Raw genomic sequence first — 17873 nt, forward strand, 5'->3', positions numbered from 1 at the left:
AATAAGCCACTAACATTGTCTGGCCTCATCCAGCACAGCATATTTGAAATACAGAGACATGGTCAATATTTCTAGTCTCCAATACAAATGTTACATGCATACAGGTTGGATAAACACAGTCAATAGGTCTTAAGTTTTGCAATGATACCCCACATCAGCCATCTTGCATAAAGTATATATTAGCTATGTCATATCCATATCATAAGCATATTTTCATAAAGCATGTAGAGTATAATGTCCCACCCCACATGTATGTTTGCTGATCTTGCAAATAGTAAAGGAGCATGCACCTCTGAGTGCAAACGCTCATGACAATAGTGCAGAGCCATGCAAGCGCCATGATTCTGTGTGAGGAGGGCCAGGCAGGTTTGGGGTTTAGAAAAAAAGATGTAAACATTATGTATACATTTAAGTGGGATACATATAAAATTAGTGGATGGTTAACGACGCATTATGGGAAGGTGGATCCCTTGGTCACAAGCACCCTGTCTGACCTGTTTGGTACCCAGCATACACTGCCAACCCAAAGCTTCCCAAAATACAGTGGGTGGACGGTGGGATATCTGTGCATGGTGCACCTCACTCTGAATCTATACAAGTGCTTCTGGTGAGTACCCTGACTGCTGAGACAAGGAGTCCAGGAGGCATGCACACAAGTGACATAGTAACCGTAGTGACTCTATGCTGACATAATTCGAGTGAACCCACACTTAAAGTGTAGATATGGCCTTAGGTATATGAAAAGTTTGGGAGCGGTAACAGGACCAGTAAGAGGGCAGACTAAGATTCATTCAGGTGTTTAGGCTCAAGGCATTGGAACTGGCCTTACTGCACCCTACAGACTCAGGAACAAAGAGGCACGTAAATAAAATATCATTTATTTATTAAAATTTCTTGACTCAAGGGTGTACAACTCGTGATTTTAGAATTCTTGGGGTTGTAGGTGTGTGTTCATTATATTTTGAAAGGCAAAACTATGAATGGGTTGAACAAAGAATTAGATCAGTCCCTCAGTAATAAGTACATTGGCTATTAGCCAAGATAATCAGGGATGCAGGCCCATGCTCTGCACGTCCCTAAACCGTCCTTTGACTGCCAGCTGTTGGGAGTGGACAATGGGATGGTTCACTGAGTGATTGCCTGGTCTGATCATTGGTTTGACATGTGAGACTGCTATCTGTAGGAATTAGCTACATCAGATTGCAGTTTCTAGCAAAGTAGGACCTGTCACTGCTGCAGGTAGCACAGTCCTACAGAGCAATTCCACACATCCTATGGTGTAAGAAACTGCTATCTGAAGGAATTAGCTTGATCAGACAGCAGTGTTACAGGTACCACATCCTTCAGATTGCAGGGGTGTGTGCGTGCGTGGGTGTGTGTGAATGCTATCTGTAGGATCATTCTACCAGCAGCAGCGACAGATCCTACTTTGCTAGAAACTGGTATCTGATGTAGCCAATTCCAACAGAAATAGCAGTTTCACACACATATGTGTGTGAAACTGCTATCTGTAGGAATTTGCTACCTGTAGTAGGGAGAAGTAGTGAATTGTTACCATTAGCAGTTACTGATACATATGGTTATTCTTATGTGCTGACTTGTCCTAATCTGCTAAAATTTGACAGTGGTGAGGGATGGAAACAAAGTGTTCAGCTTCCAAATGATCCTTCCTGGATTCATTGTAGTGGGACATGGGACATGTGGAGTATAATTTAAAATCTTAATTTCGTTAGGGTTCATCTTCAACATATTTCTATGCTGGTGTGATCTCTGACCATTACAGTTCATCTACTCAGCAGGCTCCCGGATCACAACATAAGAATACCCCAAATTAAAAAACATAGTAAGAGAACCAAATTATGTATGTAATACCCCCAAATTAATGTATAACCCAAATTAAAAAAAACATAGTAAGAGAACCAAAAAAGAGCCACCATGACTAAACAAAGTAAAAGAAGCAGTAAGAGGCAAAAAGTCATCCTTTAAAAAGTGGAAATTAAATCCTAGTGAGGAAAATAGAAAGGAGCATAAACACCAGCAAATGAAGTGGAAAAATAGAATGAGGAAGGCCAAAAAAGAATTTGAGGAACAGTTAGCCAAAGACTCAAAAAGTAATAGCAAAAATATTTTTAAGTACATCAGAAGAAGGAAGCCTGCTAAACAACCAGTGGGACCACTGGACAACTGAGGTGCTAAAGGAGCAATCAAGGATGATAAGGCCATTGCGGAGAAACTAAATTAATTCTTTGCATCAGTCTTCATGGCTGAGGATGTGAGTGAGATTCCCAAACCTGAGCCTTTTTTTTTAGGTAATAGATCTGAGGAACTGTCCCAGATTGAGGTGTTATTAGAGGAGGTTTTGGAACAAATTGATAAATTAAACAGCAATAAGTCACCCGGACCAGACAGTATTCACCCAAGAGTTCTGAAGGAACTCAAATGTGAAATTGCAGAACTACTAACTGTAATCTGTAACCTATCATTTAAATCAGCTTCTGTACAAGATGACGGGAGGATAGCTAACGTGATGCCAATTTTTAAAAAGGGCTCCAGAGGTGATCCTGGCAATTACAGGCCTGTAAGCCTGACTTCAGTACCAGGAAAACTGGTTGAAACTATAATAAAGAACAGTATTGTCAGATGAACATAATTTGTTGAGGAAGAGTCAACATGGTTTTTGTAAAGGGAAATCATGCCTCACCAACCTACTAGAATTGTTTGAGGGGGTCAACAAGCATGTGGACCAACGGGATCCAGTGGATATAGTGTATTTAGATTTTCAGAAAGCGTTTGACAGGGTCCCTCACCAAAGGCTCTTACGCAAAGTAAGGTGTCGTGGGATAAGAGGGCGGGTCCTCTCATGGATTGGTAACTGGTTGAAAGATAGGAAATAAAGGGTATGTATAAATGGTCAGTTTTCAGAATGGAGAGGTAAATAGTGGTGTCCCCAGGGGTCTGTTCTGGGAACAGTCCTATTCAACTTGTTCATAAATGTTCTGGAAAAAGGGGTAATCAGTGAGGTAGCAAAATTTGCAGATTATATAAAATTACTAAAGATAGTTAAGACCCAGGCAGATTGCAAAGAGCTACAAAAGGAATTCTCAAAACTGGATGACTGGGCAACAAAATGGCAGATGAAGTTTAATGTTGATAAATGCAAAGTAATGCACAATGGAAAGCATAATCCCAACTATACATATAAAATGATGGGGTCTAAATTAGCTGTTACCACTCAAGAAAGATCTTGGAGTCATTGTGGATAGTTCTCTGAAAACATCCACTCAATGTGCAGCAGCAGTCAAAAAAGCAAACAGAATGCTAGGAATCATTAAGAAAGGGATAGATAATAGGACCAAAGATATCATGTTGCCTCTATATAAATCCATGGTACATCCACATCTTGAATACCGTGTGCAGATGTGGTCGCCCCATCTCAAAAAAGATATATTGGAATTGGAACAGGTTCAGAAAAGGGCAACAAAAATGATTAGGGGTATGGAACGGCTGCCATGTGAGGAGAGGTTAATAAGACTGGGACTTTTCAGCTTGCAAAAGAGACGACTAAGGGGGGGATATGATTGAGGTTTATAAAATCATGACTAGTGTGGAGAAAGTAAATAAAAAAGTGTTATTTACTTCTCATAACACAAGAACTTGGGGCCACCAAATGAAATTAATACGCAGCAGGTTTAAAACAAACAAAAGGAAGTATTTTTTCTCACAACGCACAGTCAACCTGTGGAACTCTTTGCCAGTGGGTGTTGTGAAGGCCAAGACTATAACAGGATACAAAAAAGAACTAGATAAATTCATGGAGGATAGGTCCATCAATGGCTATTACCCAGGATGGACAGGGATGGTGTCCCTAGCCTCTGTTTGCCAAAAGCTGGGAATAGGTGACAGGGGATGGATCATTTGATGATTACCTGTTCTGTTCATTCCCTCTGGGGCACCTGGCATTGGGCATTGTTGGCAGACAGGATACTGGGCTAGATGGACTTTTGGTCTGACCTAGTATGGCCGTTCTTGTGTTCTTATGCACGTGAACACCAAAGCTTGCAATTCCTCAGACCTGCTCAGTCTCACCAGAACACAAGAACTTTTCTGGGACCACACCCTGCTTCCTTGCTCTGTGCCCTTCAACCTCTCCAGCATTGCTCCAAACCTTAAAGGGACAGGGTGCATATAAATAGAACCCATTCATCTCCATATCTTTAGTTAATTAATTCCCAAATAATTCCATTCCGAGCAGAAACACGGTGCTCCCCCGAGTGGCAGCAGAGTGGGGCAGTAGGAGCAAGCAGGGGCCCTAATGCAGCAGTCGTTTTGAACACATGCAGGTCAGTGGGAGAATTCTTGGCTCCCATACAGCAGGTCTGCCTAGGTGTAGTTTGACTCCTATATTTGGGGAAACTGGGGCTGCAGGCCTGCAGCTTTTGGGGAGAGCACTTTTCTGAGACATCAGAATGTAATAAACTATGCGGTCAGTCCCTAAACCAGGGGCTTGTTCCAGCCCTGATCTGAGCTGCCAGGATCTCTTCCACAAAGCAGGGTACCCCAGATTACAACCTGAATTTAGGCATATGAAACTAACTCCTGTTCACCCTGCATCAGAGCGGGGGTTGACTCCATTGCCATAGGGTGTGTGGGTATTGTTCCATAGCACTGTGCAGCCATTCATAGCCTCAGCACGTCTACCAGCAGTGATGGGCCAGGCACAAACCTCCAGAAGGGGCCATGCTGGGCTATTTATATCATTCACCGCAAATGTGCAGCATGGTCAATTGCAGCAGGGAAACCAGCCTTTGTGACCAGACAGCTCAGCCATTCTGTGTCCATCCCATCCTATGGTGCTATTTACACCAGCAAAAACTGCATTTGTGGACAAGTAAAATCAGTCCTAAAGGCCCCTTTCATCGGCCCTAGACATTCATTTGAACTTATGTTTGGTTCTTGGAGAAATAAACAACTCTGTCTGTGAACAGAGGAGGGTGGAGTTCAGCCATTTTCATAATCAAGGCGCAAACGAGGAGCCTGTTGCTTTTCATTCCTGATGTTGCATCGCCATCGCGTGGCATTTCATTATTATTACGGTTAAAAATGGTGTTTTGCACTGAAACCATATTTTCCTCAGAGATCCAGGAGAAAATTAATCTAGAAAAGGAAGGGGATCCTGAGGCCGGTCCGGAGGGAGGAGGGAACATTTTCAGCATTACTAAAGTAATGTGTAAAACAAACAATTTGAGCTATCCAACACACGTCACTGAATGAAGTAACCATGCATGTATAATGTTTAATCCACTCCCATTTTTAAAACCACCCATGGACTGGGCATGGCAAAGGAGCGCTTTGAAGCAGAGTGTGTCCTTCAAGTTCTTTAAGGTCAGTGATTCCAATGCTATAGGGGGTATAGCTCAGCGGTAGAGATTTGACTGCAGATGAAGTAAAGTAGCAAGAGATATTAAGAGTAACAAGAAGAGTTTCTTCAGGTATGTTGGCAACAAGAAGAAAGCCAAGGAAAGTGTGGGCCCCTTACTGAATGAGGGAGGCAACCTAGTGACAGAGGATGTGGAAAAAGCTAAAGTACTCAATGCTTTTTTTGCCTCTGTCTTCACGAACAAGGTCAGCTCCCAGACTGCTGCGCTGGGCATCACAGCATGGGGAGTAGGTGGCCAGCCCTCTGTGGAGAAAGAGGTGGTTAGGGACTATTTAGAAAAGCTGGACGTGCACAAGTCCACGGGGCCGGATGCGTTGCATCCGAGAGTGCTAAAGGAATGTGATTGCAGAGCCATTGGCCATTATTTTGAAAACTCGTGGCGAACGGGGGAAGTCCCGGATGACTGGAAAAAGGCTAATGTAGTGCCAATCTTTAAAAAGGGAAGGAGGAGGATCCTGGGAACTACAGGCCAGTCAGTCTCACCTCAGTCCCCAGAAAAATCATATAGCAGGTCCTCAAAGAATCAATCCTGAAGCACTTACACGAGAGGAAAGTGATCAGGAACAGTCAGCACAGATTCACCAAGGGAAGGTCATGCCTGACAAATCTAATCGCCTTCTATGATGAGATTACTGGTTCTGTGGATGAAGGGAAAGCAGTGGATGTATTGTTTCTTGACTTTAGCAAAGCTTTTGACACGGTCTCCCACAGTATTCTTGTCAGCAAGTTAAAGAAGTATGGGCTGGATGAATGCACTATAAGGTGGGTAGAAAGTTGGCTAAATTGTCGGGCTCAACGGGTAGTGATCAATGGCTCCATGTCTAGATGGCAGCCGGTATCAAGTGGAGTGCCCCAAGGGTCGGTCCTGGGGCCGGTTTTGTTCAATATCTTCATAAATGATCTGGAGGATGGTGTGGATTGCACTCTCAGCAAATTTGTGGAGGATACTAAACTAGGAGGAGTGGTAGATACGGTGGCAGGTAGGGATAGGATACAGAGGGACCTAGACAAATTGGAGGATTGGGCCAAAAGAAATCTGAGGTTCAACAAGGATAAGTGCAGGGTCCTGCACTTAGGATGGAAGAACCCAATGCACTGCTACAGACTAGGGACCGAATGGCTAGGCAGCAGTTCTGCGGAAAAGGACCTAGGGGTGACAGTGGACGAGAAGCTGGATAGGAGTCAACAGTGTGCCCTTGTTGCCAAGAAGGCCAATGGCATTTTGGGATCTATAAGTAGGGGCATAGCCAGCAGATCGAGGGACGTGATCGTTCCCCTCTATTCAACATTGGTGAGGCCTCATCTGGAGTACTGTGTCCAGTTTTGGGCCCCGCACTACAAGAAGGATGTGGATAAATTGGAGAGAGTCCAGCGAAGGGCAACAAAAACTATTAGGGGTCTAGAACTGTCACGGTTCCTCCCCCACTCTGAACTCTAGGGTACAGATGTGGGGACCTGCATGAAAAACCTCCTAAGCTTATCTTTACCAGCTTAGGTCAAAACTTCCCCAAGGTACAAAATATTACCCCCGTTATCCTTGGACTGGCCGCTACCACCACCAAACTAATACTGGTTACTGGGGAAGAGCTGTTTGGATGCGTCCTTCCCCCCAAAATACTTCCCAAAACCTTGCACCCCACTTCCTGGACAAGGTTTGGTAAAAAGCCTCACCAATTTGCCTAGGTGACTACAGACCCAGACCCTTGGATCTTAAGAACAATGAACAATCCTCCCAACACTTGCACCCCCCCTTTCCTGGGAAATGTTGGATAAAAAGCCTCACCAATTTGCATAGGTGACCACAGACCCAAACCCTTGGATCTGAGAACAATGAAAAAGCATTCAGTGTTTTACAAGAAGACTTTTAATAAAAAAAATAGAAGTAAATAGAAATAAAGAAATCCCCCCTGTAAAATCAGGATGGTAGATATCTTACAGGTAATTAGATTCAAAAACATAGAGAACCCCTCTAGGCAAAACCTTAAGTTACAAAAAAGATACACAGACAGAAATAGTTATTCTATTCAGCACAATTCTTTTCTCAGCCATTTAAAGAAATCATAATCTAACACATACCTAGCTAGATTACTTACTAAAAGTTCTAAGACTCCATTCCTGTTCTGTCCCCGGCCAAGACGACTACAGACAGACACAGACCCTTTGTTTCTCTCCCTCCTCCCAGCTTTTGAAAGTATCTTGTCTCCTCATTGGTCATTTTGGTCAGGTGCCAGCGAGGTTACCTTTAGCTTCTTAACCCTTTACAGGTGAGAGGAGCTTTCCCCTGGCCAGGAGGGATTTCAAAGGGGTTTACCCTTCCCTTTATATTTATGACACGCCCCCCAAATCTCAGCTAGGGTGAAACACTGGCTGGGATTTCTTCCTGGAGCTCTAGGAAAACAGAGTTAATAAGACACATGCATCTCTAAATATACTACCAAGTACATAAAGACTAACAATATTTTCCACATCTCAAGGACGATTTTAACCAGTTGATTCTGGGAAACTTTCACGGGAGAGTGCATCAGCCACTTTGTTAGAAGCTCCTGAGATGTGTTGGATGTCGAAATCAAAATCTTGGAGAGCTAAACTCCACCAAAGAAGTTTTTTGTTAGTTTCTTTGATGGTGTGAAGCCACTTTAGTGCAGCATGGTCGGTTTGCAGGTGGAAACGCCGTCCCCAAACATATGGGCGTAGCTTTTCCAGAGCGTAGACAATGGCATAACATTCTTTTTCAGTGACTGACCAGTTGCTTTCCCTCTCAGACAGTTTTTTGCTGAGAAACACTACAGGGTGGAATTCTTGATCAGGTCCTTTCTGCATTAAAACTGCTCCCACACCACGCTCGGATGCATCTGTGGTTACTAGGAACGGTTTGTCAAAGTCTGGGGCCCTTAGTACAGGGTCAGACATGAGTGTCGCTTTAAGCTTGTTAAAGGCCTTCTGACACTTTCCGGTCCACTGAACAGCATTTGGCTGTTTCTTTTTGGTTAGGTCTGTCAGTGGGGCAGCGATTTGGCTGTAGTGCGGTACAAATCGTCTGTAATAACCGGCCAAGCCTAAGAAGGATTGAACCTGTTTCTTTGACTTTGGGACAGGCCACTTTTGGATAGCATCCACTTTGGCCTGTAGGGGGCTGATAGTTCCTTGACCCACCTGGTGTCCAAGGTAAGTCACTCTGTTTAGGCCTATTTGACACTTCTTAGCCTTAACAGTTAGTCCTGCCTCCCTTATGTGCTCAAGGACTTTTTGTAGATGTTCCAGGTGGTCTGCCCAGGAATCCGAAAATATGGCCACATCGTCAAGGTAGGCGACTGCATATTCTCCTAATCCCGCTAGGAGACCATCTACAAGTCTTTGGAAAGTGGCGGGTGCATTTCGCAGCCCGAAAGGGAGTACATTAAATTCATACAGCCCGAGATGTGTGATGAAGGCTGACCTTTCCTTGGCAGATTCATCTAGCGGTACCTGCCAGTACCCCTTGGTTAAGTCCAAGGTAGAGATGAACTGGGCCCGTCCCAGTTTCTCTAATAGTTCATCAGTGCGTGGCATTGGATAGTTGTCTGGGCGAGTTACAGCATTTAGCTTACGGTAGTCCACGCAAAAACGTATTTCCCCATCTGGTTTGGGAACTAGAACCACTGGAGATGCCCATGCACTTTCAGAGGGGCGGATTACACCCATCTGTAACATATCCTGGATCTCCCGTTCTATAGCAGTTTTAGCTTGAGGAGACACCCGGTAAGGGTGGACCCTAATTGGGTGAGCATTACCTGTGTCAATGGAGTGGTATGCCCGTTCAGTCAGTCCTGGGGTGGCTGAGAACGTTGGCGCGTAGCTAGTGCACAGCTCCTGGATCTGCTGTCGCTGCATACGCCCAAGGGTCATGGAGAGGTTCACCTCTTCCACACCACCAGCACATTTCCCTTCGTAATAGACACCTTCAGGCCACTCAGCGTCGTCTCCTCCCTGGGCTGTAAACTGACAAACCTTTAATTCTCTGGAATAAAAGGGCTTTAGAGAATTAATATGATACACCTTAGGCTTTCGGTTGGAGGTGGGGAATGCTATGAGATAATTAACAGCTCCCAGGCGCTCCTGGACCACGAATGGCCCTTCCCACGATGCTTCCATTTTATGGGCCTGGAGCGCCTTTAAGACCATGACCTGGTCTCCTACTTTGAAGGAACGCTCTCTGGCATGTTTATCATACCAGGCTTTTTGCTCTTTTTGAGCATCCTGTAAGTTTTCTCTAGCAAGGGCTAAAGAGGTTCGGAGGGTGTTTTGTAGGTTGGTTACAAAGTCCAGAATGTTAGTTCCTGGAGAAGGTGTAAATCCCTCCCATTGCTGCTTCACCAACTGCAATGGCCCCTTAACCTCACGGCCATATACAAGTTCAAATGGGGAAAACCCTAAACTGGGATGTGGTACAGCTCTGTAGGCAAAGAGCAACTGCTGCAATACTAGGTCCCAATCATTGGAGTGCTCATTTACGAATTTACGTATCATGGCCCCCAAAGTTCCATTAAACTTCTCCACCATGCCATTTGTTTGATGATGGTAAGGAGTGGCAACCAAGTGATTTACCCCATGAGCTTCCCAAAGGTTTTTCATAGTTCCTGCCAGGAAATTAGTCCCTGCATCTGTGAGGATGTCGGAGGGCCAACCTACCCTGGCAACAATGTCTGCTAGTGCCTGGCACACACTTTTAGCCCTGGTGTTGCTTAGAGCTACTGCTTCCGGCCATCGGGTGGCAAAATCCATGAAAGTCAGTATGTACTGCTTTCCTCTGGGTGTCTTTTTCGGAAAAGGACCCAGAATATCCACAGCTACTCGCTGAAATGGAACTTCAATGATGGGGAGTGGCTGGAGAGGAGCTTTGACCTGGTCTTGGGGTTTTCCCACTCTTTGGCACACCTCACAAGACTGGACATAGGTAGAAACATCCTTGCCCATTCCCTCCCAGTGGAATGACCCCCCCAAACGGTCTTTGGTCCTGTTCACCCCAGCATGGCCACTAGGGTGATCATGGGCTAAGCTCAAGAGCTTGGCCCGGTATTTAGTTGGAACTACCAACTGTCTCTGAGGATGCCAGTCTTCCTGGTGTCCCCCAGAAAGAGTTTCCTTGTATAAAAGTCCTCTTTCTACAACAAACCTGGATCGATTAGAAGAGCTGAGAGGCGGTGGGTTGCTCCGTGCCGCCGTCCACGCTCTCTGGAGGCTTTCATCTGCTTCCTGTTCGGTCTGGAACTGTTCCCTTGATGCTGGAGACATCAGTTCCTCATTGGATTGGGGACATAGGCTTGGTCCCTCTGGAAGCGATATAGGGGATGGAGCTGTTTCTGTTGACTGTGAACCGCTCTCCGCTGGTGCACTATGTTGGGATTCAGGCTCCGGCTGAGCCTCTTGTGTAGGGTTATCGGCTGCTGCCAGTTCAGGTTCGGTGGGGCCCTCTGGTGTTGAGGTTGCAAGTACTGGATTCAGTGCTGGCACAGGGTCTGGTGTTGGTTGTTTGGCTGGTTCCGGTTCTGGTTCCGTCTGGGTCTCTGGGACTGGATCCACTATTGCTGTTGCAGACATTGGCCTGGGGTCCGGGTCCATCACCTCTGACCGGGCCCTGATAGAAGTTTCCGGAACAGAGCTAGGCCCCACGGCTTGTTTAGCCTGGCTGCGGGTGACCGTTCCCACCCTCTTGGCCTGCTTCACGTGATTGGGCAAGTCTTCCCCCAACAGCATGGGGATGGGATAATCATCATCGACTGCAAAAGTCCACATTCCTGACCAGCCCTTGTACTGGACAGGCAACTTGGCTGTAGGCAAATTGAAAGAGTTGGACTTGAAGGGTTGAATCGTCACTTGGATCTCTGGGTTGATTAAATTGGGGTCCACTAAGGAAGCATGGATAGCTGACACTTGTGCTCCGGTGTCCCTCCACACGGTGACCTTCTTCCCGCCCACACTCACAGTTTCCCTCCGCTCCAAGGGTATCTGGGAGGTATCTGGGCCTATGGACCTCTGGTGTGATTCCGGTGCAATGAACTGTAATCTGTTGGGGTTCTTGGGGCAGTTGGCCTTTACATGCCCCAGCTCGTTACACTTAAAACATCGTCCAGCTGACGGGTCACTGGGGCGAGGAGGGTTGCTGGAGAACGGGGTGGTGGGATGATAAGGGGTCTGGAGGGTTCTTTGGGAGGTAGGTGGGGCTTTGGGCGGCCCCCGGTAATAGGGTGTGGTCTGGGGTGGTCCCTTCTGGTCTCCGCTCCAACTGCGACCAGTTTTCTTCTTCTCTGCCACCTCCACCCATCTGGCTCCAATCTCTCCTGCCTCGATTACAGTTTTGGGCTTCCCATCTAGGATGTATCTTTCTATTTCCTCAGGAACACCCTCTAAGAATTGTTCCATTTGCATTAGGAAGGGCAAATTTACTGGAGATTCAACACTTGCTCCTGATATCCAGGCATCCCAATGTTTCACAATGTGGTAGGCATGTCGGGTAAATGACATGTCTGGTTTCCACCTTAGGGCTCGGAACCTCCGACGAGACTGCTCGGGTGTTATCCCCATTCTGACTCTCGCCTTGGATTTAAACAGTTCATACTTGTTCATATGTTCTTTAGGCATTTCAGCTGCCACCTCAGCTAAGGGTCCACTGAGCTGCGGCCTCAGCTCTACCATGTATTGGTCAGTAGAGATGTTGTACCCAAGGCAGGCCCTTTCGAAGTTTTCTAAGAAGGCCTCAGTATCATCACCTGCCTTGTAGGTGGGGAACTTTCTGGGATGGGAAGTGGTACCTGGAGAAGGATTGCTAGGGTTTGTTGGTATATTCTGCTGGGCCTTTATCCTCTCCATCTCCTCCACATGCTTCCTTGCCTCCATTTCCCTCTTGTGGGCAGCCTCCTGTACCTCCTTCTCCAGCCGCATGAGTTCTATCTGTCTTTCATGTTCCCTTTGTTTTTCCTCAACCTGAAATTTGGCTAATTCCAGCTGTAGTCGAGTCGAGGATTTGGCCATTCTAACCTCTCTGTTTTTAACTAACTTTACACCCGAGGTTTAGAAATAAACAAACAAAACTTGGCTGTAAAATTTTGCTGTGCTGGAATAGAATACCTATTCTCTGATAGTGATTGTCAGCCTACAGAAAAAGACAATTCCCTTGTCTCTGCTCTGGGCCCAAATTAAAGCAAAAAACCTCCAACTACTTGGAAACCTGCTTACCCAGCCCAAAGGAAAAAAAAATTTCTTTTCAAACCTGTGCTCCTTGTAAAACAAAAAAAAATCAAAATCCTAAAAAAAAACCCTGCCACTTTTGTCTCCAGGCAAATGGGTAGAGCACACACCCCCTATTTACTATTAGGAAGAAAAGAAAAAAAAAAACCTCTGGGTTGGAAGACTGTGAATTTCCCTGCAGGAGTTAAGTACCCTGCCTCCAGGCAAAGAAAACCTGCAATTCACAAGATAATCCCCTTTTGTCTCTGCTTGGCCACAAAGCAGAGAGAAACCAAGCTGCTTTCAGTTTCAAAGCTGCTTTCTGGACTTCCTAAAAATTCCTTTTTAAAATCTGTATTTCTAGTTCAAAAAATCTCAACTGGATCTCAAAATGATTTCAGGTTAATCCCACCACTGTGCCACCATGTCACGGTTCCTCCCCCACTATGAACTCTAGGGTACAGATGTGGGGACCTGCATGAAAAACCTCCTAAGCTTATCTTTACCAGCTTAGGTCAAAACTTCCCCAAGGTACAAAATATTACCCCCGTTATCCTTGGACTGGCCGCTACCACCACCAAACTAATACTGGTTACTGGGGAAGAGCTGCTTGGACGCGTCCTTCCCCCCAAAATACTTCCCAAAACCTTGCACCCCACTTCCTGGACAAGGTTTGGTAAAAAGCCTCACCAATTTGCCTAGGTGACTACAGACCCAGACCCTTGGATCTTAAGAACAATGAACAATCCTCCCAACACTTGCACCCCCCCTTTCCTGGGAAATGTTGGATAAAAAGCCTCACCAATTTGCATAGGTGACCACAGACCCAAACCCTTGGATCTGAGAACAATGAAAAAGCATTCAGTGTTTTACAAGAAGACTTTTGATAAAAAAATAGAAGTAAATAGAAATAAAGAAATCCCCCCTGTAAAATCAGGATGGTAGATATCTTACAGGGTAATTAGATTCAAAAACATAGAGAACCCCTCTAGGCAAAACCTTAAGTTACAAAAAAGATACACAGACAGAAATAGTTATTCTATTCAGCACAATTCTTTTCTCAGCCATTTAAAGAAATCATAATCTAACACATACCTAGCTAGATTACTTACTAAAAGTTCTAAGACTCCATTCCTGTTCTGTCCCCGGCCAAGACGACTACAGACAGACACAGACCCTTTGTTTCTCTCCCTCCTCCCAGCTTTTGAAAGTATCTTGTCTCCTCATTGGTCATTTTGGTCAGGTGCCAGCGAGGTTACCTTTAGCTTCTTAACCCTTTACAGGTGAGAGGAGCTTTCCCCTGGCCAGGAGGGATTTCAAAGGGGTTTACCCTTCCCTTTATATTTATGACAAGAACACATCTTATGAGGAGAGGCTGAGGAAACTGGGATTGTTTAGTCTGCAGAAGAGAAGATTGAGGGGGGATTTGATAGCTGAACTAGCTATCAGGTAGCTCAACTACCTGAAAGGGGTTTCCAGAGAGGATGGTTCTAGACTATTCTCAGTGGTAGAAGTGGACAGGACAAGGAGTAATGGTCTCAAGTTGCAGTGGGGGAGGTTTAGGTTGGATATTAGGAAAAACTTTTTCACTAGGAGGGTGGTGAAACACTGGAATGCATTACCTAGGGAGGTGGTAGAATCTCCTTCCTTAGAGGTTTTTAAGGTCAGGCCTGACAGAGCTCTGGCTGGAATGATTTAGTTGGGGATTGGTCCTGCTTTGAGCAAGGGGTTGGACTAGATGACCTCCTGAGGTCCCTTCCAACCCTGATATTCTATGATTCTATGAAGTAGTCCTTGGTTCAAATCCAGGTGCCCCCCTTTGAAGCCTTTTTTTTTAAATTAAAACATTTTTATATACATTTCCATTATGTTCAGGAGTTCTACTGAATGGGGATCCTTGAAATGAATTGAAACACTCAACATTTTCCTGTGCAAATGCATAAAACCCTAGCAAATCTGTCCATCAGCTGAAATTAATTCCAATCCTCTAAGTGTCTAGTTTATGTTTTCATTGATTAAATAAAGATCTAGTATGAATGCACATTTGCAAGTCCCTGTTCTCCATGGGCTGGGCTGTGCAGAAGAACAAGAATCACATCCTGTTGTGGCTCAGGAACCTGATGAGCAAAGGTACTTTGGCACAGGCTAAGGTCACCAGCAGCTTGGCCCCTTCACATTCAGCTAGCAGTACCTGGGCGGGCCCCCAGGACAATGCATTAGACAAAGCCAGTGACTCTGAGCAGGAAACTAGCCACCAAGAAGCTGGCCAGAGCTGCAAGGATCCCTAGAAATGCCACCATCTCCATGTCTAGAAATAGTTGTAATAAAGTGGTGGCTGCAGCAGGGACAAAAAAGGCAGGGACAAAAAAGGGACAAAAGCCCCCAAAAGGTCAAAGCTGCCAAGCCCCAGATGGTGGTCAAGATCCCACCTGAAATCAAGACAGGAGAGGACAAGACTAAAGCCAACACCAAAGCCCCCAAAGCCGGGGCTAAGAAGGTGGCACCGAGGAAGAAGTGAAGAGATTTACATGGGGATGACTTCAGCCCCCCAATGGCTCTTTTAAGAATTACCGGTTTCAGAGTAACAGCCGTGTTAGTCTGTATTCGCAAAAAGAAAAGGAGTACTTTTGGCACCTTAGAGACTAACCAATTTATTTGAGCATAAGCTTTCGTGAGCTACAGCTCACCTCATCGGATGCATACTGTGGAAAGTGTAGCTCACGAAAGCTTATGCTCAAATAAATTGGTTAGTCTCTAAGGTGCCACAAGTCCTCCTTTTCTTTTTAAGAATTACCATTGACATTCCCCCTCCCCGCCCCCGGAGAGCTCACGGTCCCTCAGGACAGACAATCCCATGGAGAGCATAATGAGGGAGGGGGGTGGGAGTGTTTCTCTTCCAGAGGGGAAGGGCTGTGTTTTGTGAAACACCTTCCAGGTGAGTGATGCACTGACAGGGCAACCACCCATAGCTCCTACATGAGCTCGTTCTCTTCAATCTGCTTCTGCTGTTATTTTAGACCCAGCACTAAAGGAAGTGCGTCCCTGTGACTTGATCAGCTGCTGAATAGCCAGTGTTTGCATCTCAGCTTTGATTAAGCCCAATTTTGAATTTATTCCCATTGTGACGCCATTTGGCCTCTGTCATCCTGAGCCTGCAAGAAGTCCTGACCAGACCGGGCTGAAGAGAGGGACCCAGATGACATCAATACCTCCATCAACTGTGGCTAAATCCCAACCACCACCTGCGACATGAGACTTTGTCTTCTCTCCCTCCTACCCTCACCTCTGTGTGTCCTTCCCTTATTTCTTCTCTTTCCTAGCCCTCTCCTTTCTCCTTCCATCTGATACAGGCTTGGCCAGCTAAGCCAGACTCTGATTTTGCAACATAGCTGTGAGCCTGTGACCAGAAAGAGGCAGCTAAAAGCAATGTCCTAACTAAATAATCTGACACTAGTACATGTTTTGAAGTCCTCAGTGTGATAAGCCCATGTGACAAGACTGTGTTTTCCCAGCAGGGAGCTTGCAAGGAAGTGTCAGCGGCAGGACAAAAGCTGCATTTTCTCTCTTTGCTGTTCTTTTCTTCCCCATCTTGGGAGAGGGCATTTTGTTTTGCCTTTGAGGAAATGGGGTCTGACTTGAACAGCAGTAGCTCTAGCAAATCTCAACCAACGTTTTCTCTTTTCCCCATTATCTGATTAAAATATGACCATATAGATAATTATTGCAACCACTGTTATATATGTGCAGTAAATCTTGTACAAAAGTTGTCAAGTGAGATATCTATGAAAAGGTTATGATTTGCTCATTATGATTATGCTATCTGTATGCATGTATCATTTTTGTATTTGAAGTTAGTAATCAGCCACACTTTCAGAGGCTCTCCAACACCACTTTCTACAAGCCATTACCCTCTGATCCCACTGAGGGTTACCAAAAGAAACTACAGCATTTGCTCAAGAAACTCTCTAAAAAAGCACATGAACAAATCCGCACAGACACATCCCTGGAACTCCGACCTGGGGTACTCTATCTGCTACCCAAGATCCATAAACCTAGAAATCCTGATTGTCCGATCATCTCAGGCATTGGAACCCTGACAGCAGGATTGTCTGGCTATGTAGACTCCCTCCTCAGTCCCTACGCTACCAGCACTCCCAGCTATCTTCGAGACACCACTGACTTCCTGAGGAAACTACAATCCACCGGTGATCTTCCTGAAAACACCATCCTGGCCACTATGGATGTAGGAGCCCTCTATGTCAACATTCCACACAAAGATGGACTACAAACCGTCAGGGACCGTATCCCCGATAATGTCACGGCAAACCTGGTGGCTGAACTTTGTGACTGTGTCCTCACCCATAACTATTTCACATTTGGAGACAATGTATACCTTCAAATCAGCGACACTACTATGGGTACCCGCATGGCCCGACAGCATGCCAACATTTTTATGTCTGACTTAGAACAACGCTTCCTCAGCTCTCGTCCCCTAATGCCCCTACTCTACTTGCACTACATTGATGACATCTTCATCATCTGGACCCATGGAAAAGAAGCCCTTAGAATCATAGAATCATAGAATATCAGGGTTGGAAGGGACCCCAGAAGGTCATCTAGTCCAACCCCCTGCTCAAAGCAGGACCAATTCCCAGTTAAATAATCCCAGCCAGGGCTTTGTCAAGCCTGACCTTAAAAACCTCTAAGGAAGGAGATTCTACCACCTCCCTAGGTAACGCATTCCAGTGTTTCACCACCCTCTTAGTGAAAAAGTTTTTCCTAATATCCAATCTAAACCTCCCCCACTGCAACTTGAGACCATTACTCCTCGTTCTGTCATCTGCTACCATTGAGAACAGTCTAGAGCCATCCTCTTTGGAACCCCCTTTCAGGTAGTTGAAAGCAGCTATCAAATCCCCCCTCATTCTTCTCTTCTGCAGGCTAAACAATCCCAGCTCCCTCAGCCTCTCCTCATAACTCATGTGTTCCAGTCCCCTAATCATTTTTGTTGCCCTTCGCTGGACTCTCTCCAATTTATCCACATCCTTCTTGAAGTGTGGGGCCCAAAACTGGACACAGTACTCCAGATGAGGCCTCACCAATGTCGAATAGAGGGGAACGATCACGTCCCTCGATCTGCTCGCTATGCCCCTACTTATACATCCCAAAATGCCATTGGCCTTCTTGGCAACAAGGGCACACTGCTGACTCATATCCAGCTTCTCGTCCACTG

The sequence above is a fragment of the Lepidochelys olivacea genome (genome assembly GCF_965140295.1).
Source record: "Lepidochelys olivacea isolate rLepOli2 genome assembly, chromosome: 15".
Taxonomy (NCBI): Eukaryota; Metazoa; Chordata; order Testudines; family Cheloniidae; genus Lepidochelys; species Lepidochelys olivacea.